Source organism: Ctenopharyngodon idella, chromosome 9, assembly GCF_019924925.1.
Source record: "Ctenopharyngodon idella isolate HZGC_01 chromosome 9, HZGC01, whole genome shotgun sequence".
Lineage (NCBI taxonomy): Eukaryota > Metazoa > Chordata > Actinopteri > Cypriniformes > Xenocyprididae > Ctenopharyngodon > Ctenopharyngodon idella.
The window spans coordinates 15,064,176-15,080,615 of NC_067228.1; the positions used below are offsets into that span (position 1 = coordinate 15,064,176).

General features: G+C 36.8%; 1 long non-coding RNA gene across 2 annotated transcripts in view; it reads left to right on the forward strand.

The window, feature by feature from the left end:
• The window catches only part of LOC127519428 (uncharacterized), a 31,146-nt gene extending 30,288 nt beyond the window's left edge, over window positions 1-858 (forward strand). For both annotated transcript variants that reach the window (XR_007931829.1, XR_007931828.1), the window contains exon 3: window positions 648-858. This is a non-coding gene — a long non-coding RNA (uncharacterized LOC127519428). The remainder of the gene's footprint in view (window positions 1-647) is intronic.
• Window positions 859-16,440: the final 15,582 nt, after the last annotated feature.

Genomic DNA, 16,440 nt, shown 5'->3' on the forward strand with positions numbered 1-16,440 from the left:
TGTGTATACTTATTTAATAGCTTGCTTTACACCTGGCAAACCTTGTCCGTCATTTATGCACAAGGTCTTAAAGGCATTTTATGCAGTAAGCTTTTCTTGTGATCTTTTCTTGTGAACACACCAGCACAAACACTGCGATGCCTGCTTGCTACCGCTTCAGCTCAATGCTAGTAAGCAAAAGCATGCTGCGTCTCTGAATGAGGTGATTAGTTTAAATATTGTTTTGTATGTTGCTCGCAAATGATAGCTAATACAGCTAAAAATATAAATAAAACAAAAAATAATAAAATTCCCCATAAAATGTACCACAGAGCTCAGGAAAATCAGCAATCAAACATCTTTGATGTTGTTCTTTGACCACATTAAACAAAATGCCATTTAATTGGGTGTGTTTAAAATCACATCTGAATGGTCATTGGTACACAGTAACCACAAAAAGATCTTATTTTCTGCAGTGTGAAAAAGTGGCAGGATATTTGTGCATGAGCTTGGCAAGTGGTGCTGCCTCACTTCTGAAAATCAATTGGGAATTTGCAGTTGCAATGTAAAATTGTCTTTATGCGGTACAAAGATTTTGGAAGCAAAGTGAGCCTACGAAAACATTAATTACATTTTTTTTTTTTTTTCACTGCTTTATCTTTTTCAAGTCCCCCGTGTCATCAAGAAATTTGGCCTTTACTCCTTGTTTCCGATGGACTGGAACTGTCTTTGACCTTTCGCCTCAGCCCAGTGGTGTCATTTGTTTGAAAATACTTGCCCTACTTGAAGTTTCACAGAGGTGAGTTCCTCTTGCTTGTTGCTGATTTTTCATTTCAGGATGTGCTTTCTGTCAAAGAGAGGGTTAGCTGCTCCATTAAAGTTGAGATGCATTAGCATAAAGTCCGCTGTGGCATGGCCAAGGTAGACCGGGCGTACGAACGGTGATTTCTAATTAAGAGCACAAGAGCTGTTGCCCGGCTGTGTCACTCCAGGACCTCCATTTTCAGGTCAGCTTCTTTCCCTGTGCAAAACAACATCTGATCTCACTCATATAAATGCATTCGTATGACCACATTGCTGCAAAACCATCGAATGGAAAGATCCCAGATCATTGTGAGGGGTCACCAACCGTGACCTCAGCAGGTAGAGGTTTCCTTCAGAATTAATCTTAACTACCATAATGCCGCAGGCAAACTACGGCAGGGATCTCACCATGTCAGCACAAATCTGAACGCTTCTTAGAATGAGCACACTAGTTCTTAAAACACACAATGCTGCATTATTTATAAGCCTGGGGAGAGGTGTTTTCAGATCTAATTTCTCACTCCTTATGTGTGCTGATTGTCTCTCCTAATTCCTGTTTGTTTAGTCAGGTAGATGCAAATGTGGCTCTTATTTGCATGTCAAATCGGGGCATGCGGGGGTGGGGGTTTGACAGAAGTACGAGCTAATGCACCCCCCTCTCGCTCGGGAGTGTTGAGCGAATGCGTGCCTCTTATCTCCTTCCTTTGGTTCTTTCAAGAAAAAGCCAACAATGAGGTATTAATAACTAACAGACATGCTGGGAAGGCTGTCTTTGCAAGTGATACAATGCCCGTGAGAGTGAGGGTTCTATGAAAAGGTTTATTTCCTTGTGCAGCACATTTTATCATATTAGTTCTAATTATATATATATATATATATATAATATATATTAGTTGACTGTAGTAGACAGTTAGGTTAGGGTCAGGTGGGTGTAAGAGTTCGGGTATGTAGAAGACACTCTGGCTAGTGGTTTTCCAAAGTTACTAGCCACTCAGCATTTTCATTGGCCACAATTTTGACATTGATACCATGGGGAAAAACTGCCATATAGATATTTTTAATATTATCTCATAATTTGGCAGCAGGTATATTAGGCTGCTGTCACTTTAAGACCTGACGCACGGATCCATTATACTGTAACACATGCCTTTTCTTTCTCAACTGTTTACATTCACTTAAATCATAAATGACTGTGTTTAAATGAATACTTGCCAAGACCAGCATTTTGACATTATTTTGTGTGTATTTGACTGTTTAAGTGCAATGAGCAGCGAAAAATAATTTTTAGAAATTCAGTAGAGAGGCGGCTTTATGTGTGCGCACGCCGAAATTTAAGCCCTCTAAACAGTAGTGGCCTGACCACAGATACTGATTTTGTAAGCTTTATATTCTAATCACTGAACAAATGCAGACACTCTTTTGGCATAGATCTAACGTCCTTGCATTATTCAGCCAGAGGGAGGCTCTAATGTTGATTGACAGGCATTAAGTACACACAACAGACGCATAAAATATTATCTTAGTATTGCCTTAATGTAGTATTTATTGCCTCCGAATGTTTTAGAATGTTTCTGAAAGTGAGGAAAAGAAAATCATTTCTATTCTCAGAACAAACATAAAACAAACACAACAGTAATATATAAAGGCTATTCACATTAGCACGTTTAAACTTTCATTAATTTGATACGAAGAACAGAAATGCCAACTAGTTACTGACCTGATGCAGACTAATACTGTATATACATAGTGTTTCGAGTTGTGTGTCAACTCGATGTCGGAGAGATGAGAGAGTGAGAAAGCACAGCAGGTTTCATGTATCTATTCTGTGGAAAATGAGTATTTGGAAGCTTTTCATGAATTTCAATATCGATATGTATCGAAAAATTTATATTTTTGAAAACACTTGCACTTAGGTTATTATTTCAGATGCCCTTTTAAAAGACTACAAGTGAAAAATGTATATATTATACATAAGATTTAACCCGCCAAAGTGGCTTGTAGGAGTAACTGCGTTACATGCTACTGCTGAAATCCACCCGCATTTGGCGGGTTGGCAGGCTTTAATGTCAAGCTCTGGTTGCAAAGTTACTTATAGTCAGTAGAATGCCTGTTGTGGGACCATCAACATAAAGTGTTAGCAGATATAAAGCAGACAATCTACTGATACTCTAAAGAGAGTTAGTTGACATCTAGTTTGAATTCTACTTATTGTCAGTAGAATGTCTAAAGTGGACCACTGAAATAAAGTGTTACCATATAAATTAATATTTCATCCTTTTTTTTTTCATCATTAATGTCAGCTAACGTTCCTAAGCTGACCCAGCTGCTCCCTCGACCAATTGATAACCAGCAGAGAGTGATGTGTTTCCTCCATGTTGTGGCCGTCTGACTGGGTGAGATGTCCAATCAATAAGAAGCAACATATTAGGCCTGTAGGGTGTGTGGAGTTGAGATTCAAACACCCTCTGACTTGATTGGATGTGACCCTGCACGCAAAAGTTGCAGCCGTTTTGGAGCATGTGTGTTTTCCTCACTAGAGGTGTGAAGACGACAGAGGAGGGATTTCCTGTGTGCTGGCAGCTCTCACTTTGAGGCTTATCAAAACTGTGGGCTCAGAAACCTGGGGTATGTTCAGAATAGCATACTGCCACAGTACTTGTACTGTTATTGCAATATGCAGTATTTACACTTTGCACACTATGCAAATTTTCTGTATGCATGGAAGACCTTCTTACATTTTCTAAAATATGGGCTATACAACCAACCACAGCATACTGTGTGGAACATTGTATCCCACAATGCAATGTGCTTGACTCTGCTTTCCATTTCCAAAAATGTTTATAGGACAGTTGGAGGGGAATCACTTACTTCTGAAATAATAACTGAAAATACTATTAATAAGGACATTTGACAACAATTTATCATAATTCTGTCTGACATTTTTATAATTTTAAATGGTGTACATATATAGAGAGTTAGAGTTTTATAGAATCTAAATTATATACTGTGCAGTATGCCATACACTTGTATTAAATTCCAAACATTACATTTACATGTGCAGTTATAATTGAGTTACAGTGCGTTTTTGTGTAGTTGAGTATACATGAAGTATATATGTTTCCAGTAATGATATTTCTTCCTTGCTTGTGTTGCGTTCTGGGTTTTCAGAGCATGTGCACTAATGTTGTAGTACTTGAGACCGGTCTTGGTCTCGAGACCAGTCTTAAGACCATTTTTTGAAGGTTTTGGTCTTGTCTTGGTCTCAGCCGCATTTGGTCTCAGTCTTGTCTTGGTCTCAGACTAAAAGGAGTCTGGATTTTATTTCAAGACCACAACTGCGGGGATATCGCTAAATTGCCGTTACATTGTCTGATTTATTTGTTCACATCATTCATTTAATTGGATGTAAAACTTCCTGCTTCAAATGCAATCAATAACTAATTTCATTTATTTTGTTACTATTGTGCCGGGTCAGAAATCAGGGATTGTGTCAAAAATGTCACCAAAATTAATACAAATGCCCACAAAATTCAAGATATGATTGCAAAAAAGTACTTGTATAAGATCTTGATATTTATATTATAACATATGATATAATTAGCAATTAAGCAATATCACAAGAAAGAGGGCTGTTTTCACAAATATGGGCTCAATTGCAAACATGATATTGATTTTTTTTTTTTTTACAAATGTTCAATAAACAAAATTTATTTTTAAAACATTAATCTCAACATTATTTATGTATTTGTAATTGTACCAATTCAAATGCAACTTCTGTTCCACCTCTGTAGTGTAAAGATGAATTTTGTTGTTAGTGATTAGTAACAGCTCTATATAGTGTCTTATTATTCTAATTGTAATTATTGATTATTAAGACATTTCTCAGGCAGTAAATGTGGATCTTTCAGATGGATTTGAGGAGTGCTAGTCTGGTCTTGGTCTTGTCTTGGTCTAAACCCCTCAAAGTCTTGGTCTTGACTTGGTCTCGGTTTAGGTGGTCTTGACTACAACACTAGTGTGCACAATGGTGATTTTAGTTTAATCGTCTACTCTACATGTTGAACAAAGTCTTTGTCTTTGACTTTAGAAAAAAAACAGACTGGCATTATTGTAGCCTGACTAAAGCATTTACATGACATTGTAAAAAGACAAAGGTTTTAGTCTGACTGAAAGCAAACTTTTAAAATTTGTAAAGACTAAAAATATTTATCTTGACCGCACAAAAGAGCACTGAAAAATACGAAAAGGAACGTGAACCAGGTGTTACAGGTTTGTCAGGACATTTTTTAATAAGACTCTAACCTCACATGAAAATGATTTGCCGTTGAACTATATGACTCTCTTTATATATATTTTTACTGGATTCAGACCCATTTTCTCTTTGTGCTGGCCTGTGAGTTATGACCCTGGCCTTGATTACAACCCCAGTGATATCACAAACAGGCCGACTGGTCAGTACAGGGGGTCCATATGATCAGGGCGAGACCGCTTGCGGTGCAAAAAAAGCCCTTGCGTCCATAAATTCCATTTTTATGAGCTAGACTTGATGAAACCATTTCCCTTGACACCTTGTTTTTGCTGCATCCGTTGTTAGTTTATTTCTCCTCAGTTGAGTGGTTTTATGTGCTATTTGGGGCGGACTGTGACAGAGAGGTTGTATGGGTAAGATATTGCATTGCTGCCTTTCTGGATGTGAAGACGGCCCGGCCTCTGATCTTTCCTCTGAAGCTGTCACTTCTCTCATTCTCTGCTTCTTTCACTCTCTTGTCTTTGTAGAGCAGCCTAGGGCTTGGAGAGCAAGAGAAGAACGAGTGATTTGGAGGAGATGAATCTACTTTCAATTTTGACAAAGACAGATGTGGAGATGTGGGAAAAATGTGTTTGGGAACAAGCAAGAGCACTGAAGATTTAGGCACAGCTGGACACTCACTGAAATGAAAAATGTGACATCAAAGCAGAGATGTGTGTACATGCTGAAGAATCACATTTGAGACAATGTATTTTAAATGCAGATTTCTAATTGATGTATTTAAAATGTAAATATAATTATAAATATTTAGTTTGAAAACTAAGCTGCACAATTATTTAAGGTAAAAAAAGGTGTTTGGCTAAAATGTGTCAGAAATCACACATTCACATGTCTATATTTGGTCAGTCTAGTCAAATCGCACCTTCCAGCCTTCTAAAAAGAGTGATGATCACTGGCTGTCAAGTTTAGTTTTGCTGATACATCATGTTTAGATTTCAATCTGGGTCCCCCTTCACATTAAACAAGACCATTAGACTTTTCTTTCTTAAAGTTAAAACAACCCCCCCTCCCCCCTTTAGGTCATGTCTTATCTCAACTATGCTACCAAGTGAGTCAAAACTGCCGCTGGTGCCACCTCAAAATAAATAGGTACATGACACTTCTGCATACTTGTCGGTAATCTGGACTGTGCTTGCGGTGCTGTGTGTGTGTGTGTGTGTGTGTGTGTGTGTGTGTGTGTGTGTGTGTGTGAGTGTGTGGACTGGGAGCTGGATGGATAATAAGAGCTCAGTTGCCCACCAGAATGAGGGGGGAGATATACCCTAAAGCCTCATGTCATCCGATCAGTCATCTTCTCTCCATTCATCATGTAGTGTTCCTCCCCTCCCCTCTCTCTCTCTGTGCACCAGTACAGTGGAAACTGGGAGCTCATAGCCTATGGGAGTTACACTGAAACTTGATTAAGAAATATGGCTACTGCATTTGCCACTAGAAATCTCAATGTGCGGATCAGTGTCTGTTCACAGCAATAATTAAACAGATTCTCCATTTATCTTACACTTATAAAATGAATAGCAATGTTCAAAGCTGATATACATACCTGTGATCGCTCATCTATTAAATTCTGTATTACTGCACCAACAATAAACTTCATACCGTTAGGTGAATTACTTGGTGGATTAACAAATGTATTGTTATTATTTTATAATTTTATTATTATTATTGTAATTTTGTCATTTCACTATTGTGACTATACATTAAACTGTGGCTTTATTTCTTATTTTAATTTTACAATTACTTTTTTTTTTCATCTGAGGCAGTAACAGGCAGACAATTGGCCACGTGTGAAAATTTTAATACGGTTATGAAAGTTTTAGGCACTCTTATTTTTGTTGTGCCTAAATACACTTTTTACCCATAGTAAAATCACTGTAACACATGGCCTCTTCTTGGTTATTTATTTCACCTCTTCTTAAAGACATCTTAATCACATGCTAGAATAAAATTTCAAATAAGCAGTATTGTAATATGACACCTTTTCTTTCACGATGGAGAAAGATCTTTGGAGAAAAACCTTCAGAGCAAGACATTTATCTGTAACTTACCCATCCGATTTTACTGTCAAGGAGAGCAGCTGAACTTTAACCTATGGCCTATCAGATTGCTGTACCACAAGATTAGGTTGCCATAAACATATGTATAATGTCTTTTTTACAACATTTACCACAGTTCACAATTGATTATATGTTGCTTGGCTCCAAATGTCATGCGGACAGCAAATATTCAATTATGTCGTAATGTACGAGGTCTCTTTGTTTCTCTGTTTCCCCCCACAGAACCTTTACTGGCTTCTAACTGGCCCGTATTTACAGACAGACCGTGGTAGAGATTTATAAACATCTAATTACTGAGCATGTAATCATTAGATTATATTTGAGCGAGTCATTAGTCATGGTCTACCAGTCCAGTGTTTGTTGGCAACAGTGGATCAATAGTACAGTTTGTCTTATAACCATTTCTGTGCTGTCACCACGTAAACGCTGATATACTGTGACATCCTGTGCTTGACCTCTGTGGCTATACCCTTGTTTGAGGAAATGTTTGTAATGCAATCATATCGGATCATATTTTCAGCCTTTGGATGCACCATCAGAAATGTGTGCACCTGTGGAGAGGAGATGACTGACTGATGCCAACTGCAGCTTGTTCCTGTGAACAGTTTCTTCACAACCATTTGATTGCCAACAGTTGGTGATACAATTCATAACTCTGGCTTTTCAAATTGTGAGGAATTTTGAGGGGGAAAAATCCTGCAATTAGAGAAGGGAGGGTATTTTTGAGCAATTATGGCTTGTATTAAGTAGGGGTGAGAAAGCATGAATATGCATATTTGTGCTATTGTGTGTGCATGTGATTTGTGCATCGCTTTGGCATGTGTTTCTATAGGGGCATGTGCATTTTTACCCTGGAAACAAAATGAATTGCTTATAATGTCCTTGAAAATTAAATCAAACGAAAGTGTTTGGTATGCAAAATGTTTTTTTTTTGTCTATTTTAATTGCATTAATGAGAAGCAAGTAGTGTTTGCGGAGACAATGACAGCGCGTGGAAGCAGTGTCATAAAAAGGAAATCCATATAGGTGCAGGTGTGTGGGGGGTCACTGCAGGTGGCATTGAGTTGCAGCATGAGAAAGGAAGAAGTAGTTTGTGAGCAGCCACAGCATGTCGGTGGCCCAGGTTAATCTAAGTCTGTATGACAGCAAAAGGAAAAACAACATTAGCCTTTCTAACTTTAGCCAGTATAACATTCAAGGCTGGCTGAATGTCTTATTTAGCTCTCACTGATGAACTCCATGTGGACCGAGCTGTTCATCATGACTTGTGCCTGACTAGTTTCTGCTTTTCAGCCGCATGTGTTTTCACTGTCCTTGGTGCTGAAGATGTGCTTGTGCTTGTGGGAGTGTTGAATGGTGCACAGAAGCCTTTTCTAAATCTCATTAGCTTTGTTCTGAAGACCTAGTGAGCTGCCTACCTGGACAGCATTTTAAGGCATCTTAGATGCTCTCTTCTACACAAAGGCACACTGCAAATAATGTGTTGTGTGCTGTGTCATGTGGTAACATCTGAATTAATTGGTTTTATTAAGTCAAAAATGAATATGATTGATTTTTCAAAGTTTGAGTTCCACAAAAGAAAGCCATACAGGTTTGGAATGACATGAGGCTGAGAAAATAATGTTGTTGTTGTTAGTTTTTTAACTATCCCTTATTTTGGCCCATTTTTGGCTTATATATCAGAGATAAAAAGCTCCATTAAAAACTCATCCCAGATGGCTAGAAATATTGATTATAAATGTGTTACATTCATTACTGAAAAGTATCAATAAAATGGACTGTTGATCTGTTAGCTTAGCAACATGCTAACCTCATAAATTCTTGAAAATCAATTATTAAGATTCTTTTTTGAGATTGCGTTTTAGACTGTTTGTGAATTTAAGAAAGAGACAAGAGGTGATGAGATCCAAGAAGTGAATTTTTCATGCCAATTCACTCCATTTCATGCCGTGTCTATTCGTATCACTTGTCTTTGTTTTCCCTCAGCTGTTTTCTTTCCTATTTGATATCACTTTGATTGTTCTGAATGAGAATTGCAGGGAATTACTATGAGTGCACAGCTATCTTTGTTTCTTCATTTATGCTTTTATGCATTAAAGGGACATAATTGTTGAGTGTTATAGCATCTTAATCGCTATGACCATCAATCGCCCTTTCAGGTTTATGCTGTATAGCCTCCATTTATCCACCCACCCGCATCTCTCTTGCTCTCTCAAACACTATTAGTGTACTGTTACTCTGTTTTCTGCTCACAACCAGAGACAGCAATGGGCAATCACTTCAACACGTAAATCAGAAAACATGGCAAGTTATTTTACTCCTCTTTCTCTTGCTGCTGTACCTCATGTCTTTCACCGCTGAACAACTGGCAAGGTTTCAATGAGGTGATTTAGTGTTTGTGGAAGTGGCAACTCTGCTGAGACCCACAGTCTGTTTCCACTAAGTGAGTTTCACATTAACAAGCAACATTCAGTTTCTAATGAAGCTGAACTTTCTGATCTGGCTAAGAGGAAGTGGAGGTGAGCAAATGGACTATGAAACCAAGACAGCCTTTTCAGATACATGTAGATTTAAGTTGATTTTATCTGTGTAGCTTATATATTGAAATATTTTTTTTAAATTATTATGAAAACTAGATTGTTGAAAGACATCAACAAGCTGTTTGAGTAATAAGACTGGTTGAATACTTTCTAATATAATGTACTAATATCAATCAAAATGTATACGTACCTTTCAGGGTTGTGCAAAATTCAGAATTTAAGAATTGGCTTCTTTTTGTTTTTTTAATTAAACTGGCCCACATGATGTTTAATTGAAATTTGAATGGGAATGACAAGAAAAACAATTTATTGTATTCCAAAACAAGAAGTACATAACTTGTTTTTACAAACTATGCCCTTTTATTCCCTGATAGAATCTATTTGCTCTTTGTGAACAATGGTAGTTTGGAGACTTGTCACTGCTATCAATGGTTCCCCATTTATGAAAAGCAAAAACAAAGTATCTGTTTTCTCAAATGAGTGGAAATATTTCATCAAGTTTAAGCAAATAAATTAATTCAGATAAATTAATGATATTATTTTTATCATACAGTGCCAATGTCCACCATATACCAAATAACTTTAACTTTAAAGATAAATTTTGACATCAAAATTTTAACCCATCGATTATGTACACACATATTCTTATTTATCCAAAATTTCATAGTCTGTTGCATTTGTCAATTTTGTTGTGTACTGAGATGACAATTCTAAAATTATAAAGCTGCACTTTAGAATGTATTTTATTTCAAATTCGAGTTATTAATCCAATCTGCTACCTGAGTTCAAATTCAGGAATTGAACTGGAACTTAAAATGCATTTACCAATCAATTATGGATGCTGCTCAACCCTGATTTATCAGGCTAATGTCACATGAAGATATAGAGGCTTTAGCTTTCACTAAAGACTCAAAATACTCTTTTAGATACTGGCAGGAGCAAGTTGTATTAATCTCTGAACCACATCCTTCAAATTTACTGTCTTTATGGCATTCCGCTAATGAATATGTTAATAAGTATCACAGAACTAAGTTGAGAAAATATTCGAACCTTAATAGTATCTTTGAGAAAATGGTCTTTTAATGCCAGCACCGCTGAAGGCCTGAGGGCAATATATTTTTATATAGATACCATATTACACCAGGCTTTATAGTGTTTGACAGCAGTAATGACATTTGCCCATCCAGCCATTCCAAAACTGCAATGGTCAGTAATGTTTATTGCATGTGCTCAGGTTCTGTGGGTTTCTGGGCATTTTAAATGGCTCTTGACCTTTTCCAGACAGTGACCAGGAAATGGGGCTCGGTTCATTGCCATTTTTATTGTGACAGGTATTTTACCATCTTTTTATGAGCATATGACATTTGTTCATTGCTTTCATAGGTCTATCAGTGTGACAAGGTGAGTCTACGTAAAAAGTCAGGGATCATTTGTGAAAAAAAGGATTTTTTTAAACCTTGCCCTGTAAATGACCAGGCTTCCTGTAATATAGTCAGGATAAGTGTTATTACACATTAGGAGTTACAGCATAACATACATTGGGCTGGTTTGACTTTTCTTTCTGTTCTACCTAAATCACAATAGATGGCTGTTTTTTAACCACACTGGATGCAGTAATCATCAAAGACAAGTGCAGACAGGAGAGCTCTTGGCTTATCCATTTTACTGGGGCAGTGGTCATTTAGTTAGAGAGGTGAGCAAGAGTTTGAACAGCCAATGGCTGCAATAACAGACAGAAGCATCGTGCCATCTAAAAACTGAGGGTCAAGTGAAAAAAAAAAATCTATGTTTGATAATTAAATGAAACTATTATTGTAGGTTAAAAAAGTGTTTCAATGTGGCTGAAGTCACACATTAATGTAAATTTGGTTGAAACCACACATTATTCTCTTTAAACTACCATTTCTGTCATCATCTGCCGTATCACCCTCATGTCCAGCGCTGGCTATCCTTACAGATTTCACAATTTGATTCCAACTTTTGATTTGATTTGTTTCAATTTAGTATATTTCAAATAATGTCCACTTTGCTTACAAGAAATTCTCGCTCTGCTAATGCTATAAATTACACAGGGATGCATCGGACTGATTCATACTGAGTTTGTGAGTCTTTTTGAATGATTCTTTAAAAGTATTGACTTATAAGAGTAATTTGTTTGTGAATATATACTGTAGCTATGCTGATTCTGTTCTGATTTACTAAAAAGAAAGAGTTGAAAAAAGTAATTTGTTGGTGAATTGGACTACACTGGTCATTCTGTATGTTACTATGTGCAGCCTGTGAGGACAACTCGAAAGAAAGACATGTTTCCTTGCCATTATTTGCAGTACACATTCTTTTTTTATTACCAAGTACAAATTGCAAATGAGGCTCTCACTCTATTCTTTTAGTATGTTGCATACCTCAAAGCACCCAACAAACTGCAAAATTCAGTATTAACTAATAATTAAAGTGATTCTCTTTCATCCCTTTTATGCTGTAGTTCAGATTTACAACTGGAATTGTTCTTACTCCCTCAACCACCCCCATCATTTTCACGGCCCGTATGTTTTATGACCTGTGGGACCTTGTTAGGCTTGCAGACTGGTGGCGTCATGTGGGCTAGACTGCAACGATAGTCACTGAAGCTGCCCAAGCACAGACTCGAGGTGCAGTCCCATAAGGAGCACTTTGAGAAGATTGGGCTCCTCTGGGAGCTAGAGTTGTAGAGAACTTGCCTCACACATATAACGTTTATTTCCTGTGACATCAACATTGGTCCTATCATAAAAACATTGTAAAGGGACTTATCTCTACTCACCCTCATGTAGTTCCAAATCTGTATGACTTTCTTTCTTCTGCAATACACAAAAGAAAATATTTTGAAGAATACTTTTGTCCATACAATGAAAGCCAATGGGTTCCAAAACAACACTGGAAAATATAATGAAGAAAGTAAGTCATACAGGTTTGAAAATGTAAAATTTTTGGCCAATCTTTTGGCCTGTAATTTGTCTACAATTGTCTCATTTTTCTTTTTTCATTATAGGACAAACATCTGAGATAAAAATTTATATTTAACAGTTTAGGATGTGAATGATATACACTACAGTTCAAAGGATGCATTAAATCGATCAAAAGTGGTGACAATAAAGAGATTTCTATCTCAAATAAATGCTTTTTTTTTTCTTTTCTTTTTTTACTTTTTATTCATCAAAGAATCCTAAAAAAAAATGTATCAAGTTTTCTACGAAAATAGCAGCACAAAGTTTTCAACATTGATAATGATAAGAAAAGTTTTTGAGCACCAAATCAGCTAGTCTGAAAATTGTTTTAAAATATATTAAAATAGAAAAGTTATTTTAAATTGTAATAATATTTCACAATATTTCTGTTTTACTTTATCCAATAATTTTATTTTCTATATATGATATATAGAAGTGTTAAACCCCATTATGAAAGAGCTACTTCTGAGCAATACAATTTTCGAACTTTATAATATAATTTTATAACTTTAAATTTTATAATAAAACTTTATCACTTTACAAGATAACATTATCTTTTGTGTTTTGTGTTCCACAGAAGAAACAGTCATGGAATGACATGAGGATGAGTACATGATGATAGAATATTCATGTTTTTGGGGGAAATATCCCTTTAATATTTTTTTTAATTTACTTTATGTCATATCTGTTTATAGAAAGTATGCTTTAATTATAGGTATGTTAATTCAGGTCACACTCAATACAACTAAGCTAAATTTAATGAAAGATCCTCAATTTGCTATTTATGGCAGAACCATACGGCAAAACAGCCCGTGAGAGCCGGCGCATTGCCAGAGCCTTGCCCTGATAGACCCGCTCTCAGCTGGATTCCAAGTGAATGTAATTTCAAGTGCTCAAGGAAGATGCTCAACATCACTTATGCCATATTAATGAGAAGCATAGGTTTTGAAAAATTAAAAAATGCAGGATTGCTTTGCAGTGCAGGCATGACTCAAGGGCTAATATTAGGTCCAGACCCATGGTGATGCGAATGACTTGTTTTTAGTTCTCCTGCTGTGCCCACCTCAGCACGTCTTCTTATTCTGCCTTCACACCTCCTTTGCAGTTTTGAGCATACTGCGAAGCCACAGCCAGATCTTCTACCGCCCTGCTAAAGGAGGCCCTGACATTCGCTGGAGACAGCCCATCAAACAGCCTGTTGCTAATTGTCCGCGAAGACCCAGATCACCCGTGTCACGCTCACATGGAGTTGCTCGCGGACAGGCCTGTAACCCTGAGTGATATAGAGCTGGTTTTCTTTACCAAACTCTGATGGGAGAGAGATGACAATGAAGGTCAGTGGCTAATTTTTTTTGCTGCCGTGATGGTCAGTTAAACACTCACAAGAGGACAAGAGAGAAACTGAGACAGAGAGTGTTTGTGGACAATAGTAATCTTGGACTAAAGCCCTGAGGGTGTTAGAGCAAACTTTCACTCAGCAGACGATCAATACTGAGAACATTCAGGTCTGGCAGTTTACAACTACAATAATGAGTTTAATCAGCACAACACGCTTCCTCAAGGAACCAAAACAAACAGCGCTGCCGGACCACCCCTGCCTTGGTTAAATGTCCCAGCCACATTTCAGATGGTCTAAATCTAAATTATATTGCAAGAAGTCATTAGTGTGAAATTATTTTGCTATAGCATCACTATAAATCAGTGGTTCCCAAACTTTTTAGAGTGGAGTACCCCCTGAGGCATTTAGCATCCTTCTGCGCACCCCCTCTCTTCCACTTAGGTTGTAAATTTTCCATTAAGGGACAATATTTGTCCCCTAAATTGACTTTCTAGTGCATTTTTTTTTTTTTTTTTATCTTTACGAATACCTTTACAACATTAATAATGTTTTAAATAAAAAAATTCAAAAGAGAAATTTGCAATGCTAAAAACGTGAAAAGTGATTATTTTAAATACTAAAACCGCCAGTAGATGGCGGTAAGTCACTGTCTTAATGCGTGAGTCATCGAGTCATTCGTTCAACGAAGCAAGTGGCTTTATTTATGAATGAATCATTGAATCATGACTTTCACGAACGATTCATTCAAAGCCGCAGATTCTTCTCCAAACACCGCTGTGTTGTAATTCTGCTGTTGCTTTCGTTGCAAAATAGAGCAAATAATGACAATACTGTGAAGAACATCACTTAATATTACACTTTTGTTTGTTGAACTGTTGTGTGGGTATTTAGATTTGCATTCTTGCTCGTAAAATATTATCAACATTAAAAACAAGAACTCACAAAAGGTAGGCTATGTTTTGAATCTTAAATTGATCTTTATGAACCTTTTGTGCCAGGCTATTTGTTCTTCATGCTAGTAAGTGCTAAATCTACAGGTACATTGTCTAGAACGGCAGTAATGTAGCGTGATTTGCTAAGACGGCAGACTCTGCACACAACCTATATGCACCCATTTCCGCGCTGCTTATGTGGAAATGGACGCTGTCAGATTTGACCGCAAAAGATGTGGTATTTTGATTGGATGTCATGTAGTTACGGCATTGTGCCTGTTAGAAAATACATGATCGGTTTTAATATTATTTTAAGGTAGGGAATAATTAAATGAACGGCAAAATTTTGTTCGCGTACCCCCTCTGTCACCTCACGTACCCCAGTTTGGGAACCACTGCAATAAATTAAAGGGATCATATACTTTTGTCATTATTCCATTTTTTTTTCTCTCTCTCTAAGGTGCACTTATAAGATTAACCAAAGTTAGTCAATGTGCACCAAAAACAATTATAATTTAGTTTTTTTATGACCTTTGGAATAACTGGGCCATTTTTGCTACTGCTGACTTCTGTGTAGATGCCTTTTTTATGTGAAATGATTAGCAGTTTCAACAAATCAACTTTGATCCACTTAGTTTTGTGGTTGGGTCAAACCGCATCTAGTTGGATATATGGATAAATCTGCTCCATTTTTCAATTGTAGCCATTTTGCTAAGCCTGCATCACGTTGTGACAGGTTCACAAAACATTCCACACTGAAATGTACCACACAAACTGTTAAGATTACACTAAAACAGTCAGGGATCTTCAGCTCTTTTTTTCGAACAGTTGTATCCATTGGAAGAATATGCAGCTGGCAGATGTTACTCATAGCCAGGAAAACACAGGATTTGGTCGATTTTCCACATTATTAGTTCTTACGATATGGCTTTTAACATTTATTACCTTACTGTGACTGTGCAGGCCAAGTTTCTGAGGTGTTGTTGACATGTACATGTTCATGATCTTGTGTTAATTTATTATCTTCTTCTTACAACTGCATATATTGTTATAGAGACTTTGGAAGTTTAGAATGAGTTCTTTTTGCAGCCAGTTTCAGTAAATGGTCTTTTTGGTCTAGGGAAGTAGGTTTCAGTTTTGAATGCTCACATTACACTTTAACTGTACAATGAGCCCTTCAATTTCAATGTATTTATGTACTGATAAACATAAGATTGTACAGTATGATGAAATAGGTGTTGTATGTATTAAGATGCTGAACAAGAGGGGAATGCAGTATTGTTCCTAAAGCTTGCCTGGAAATGATATTCAGGTTTCTCGCCAGCATTAGTCAGAATCCAACAAACAGCAGCATGACATTTATTCTGCCGTAAAATCTTATTTGTAATTCCAATAGCCATTAAGATGCATCAATTAATTATCTGATTAATTTAGCGCCTAATAAACGTCAAACCTTCATTTAAGACGAAGATGCTCTCCACTACTGATTACACAATCTC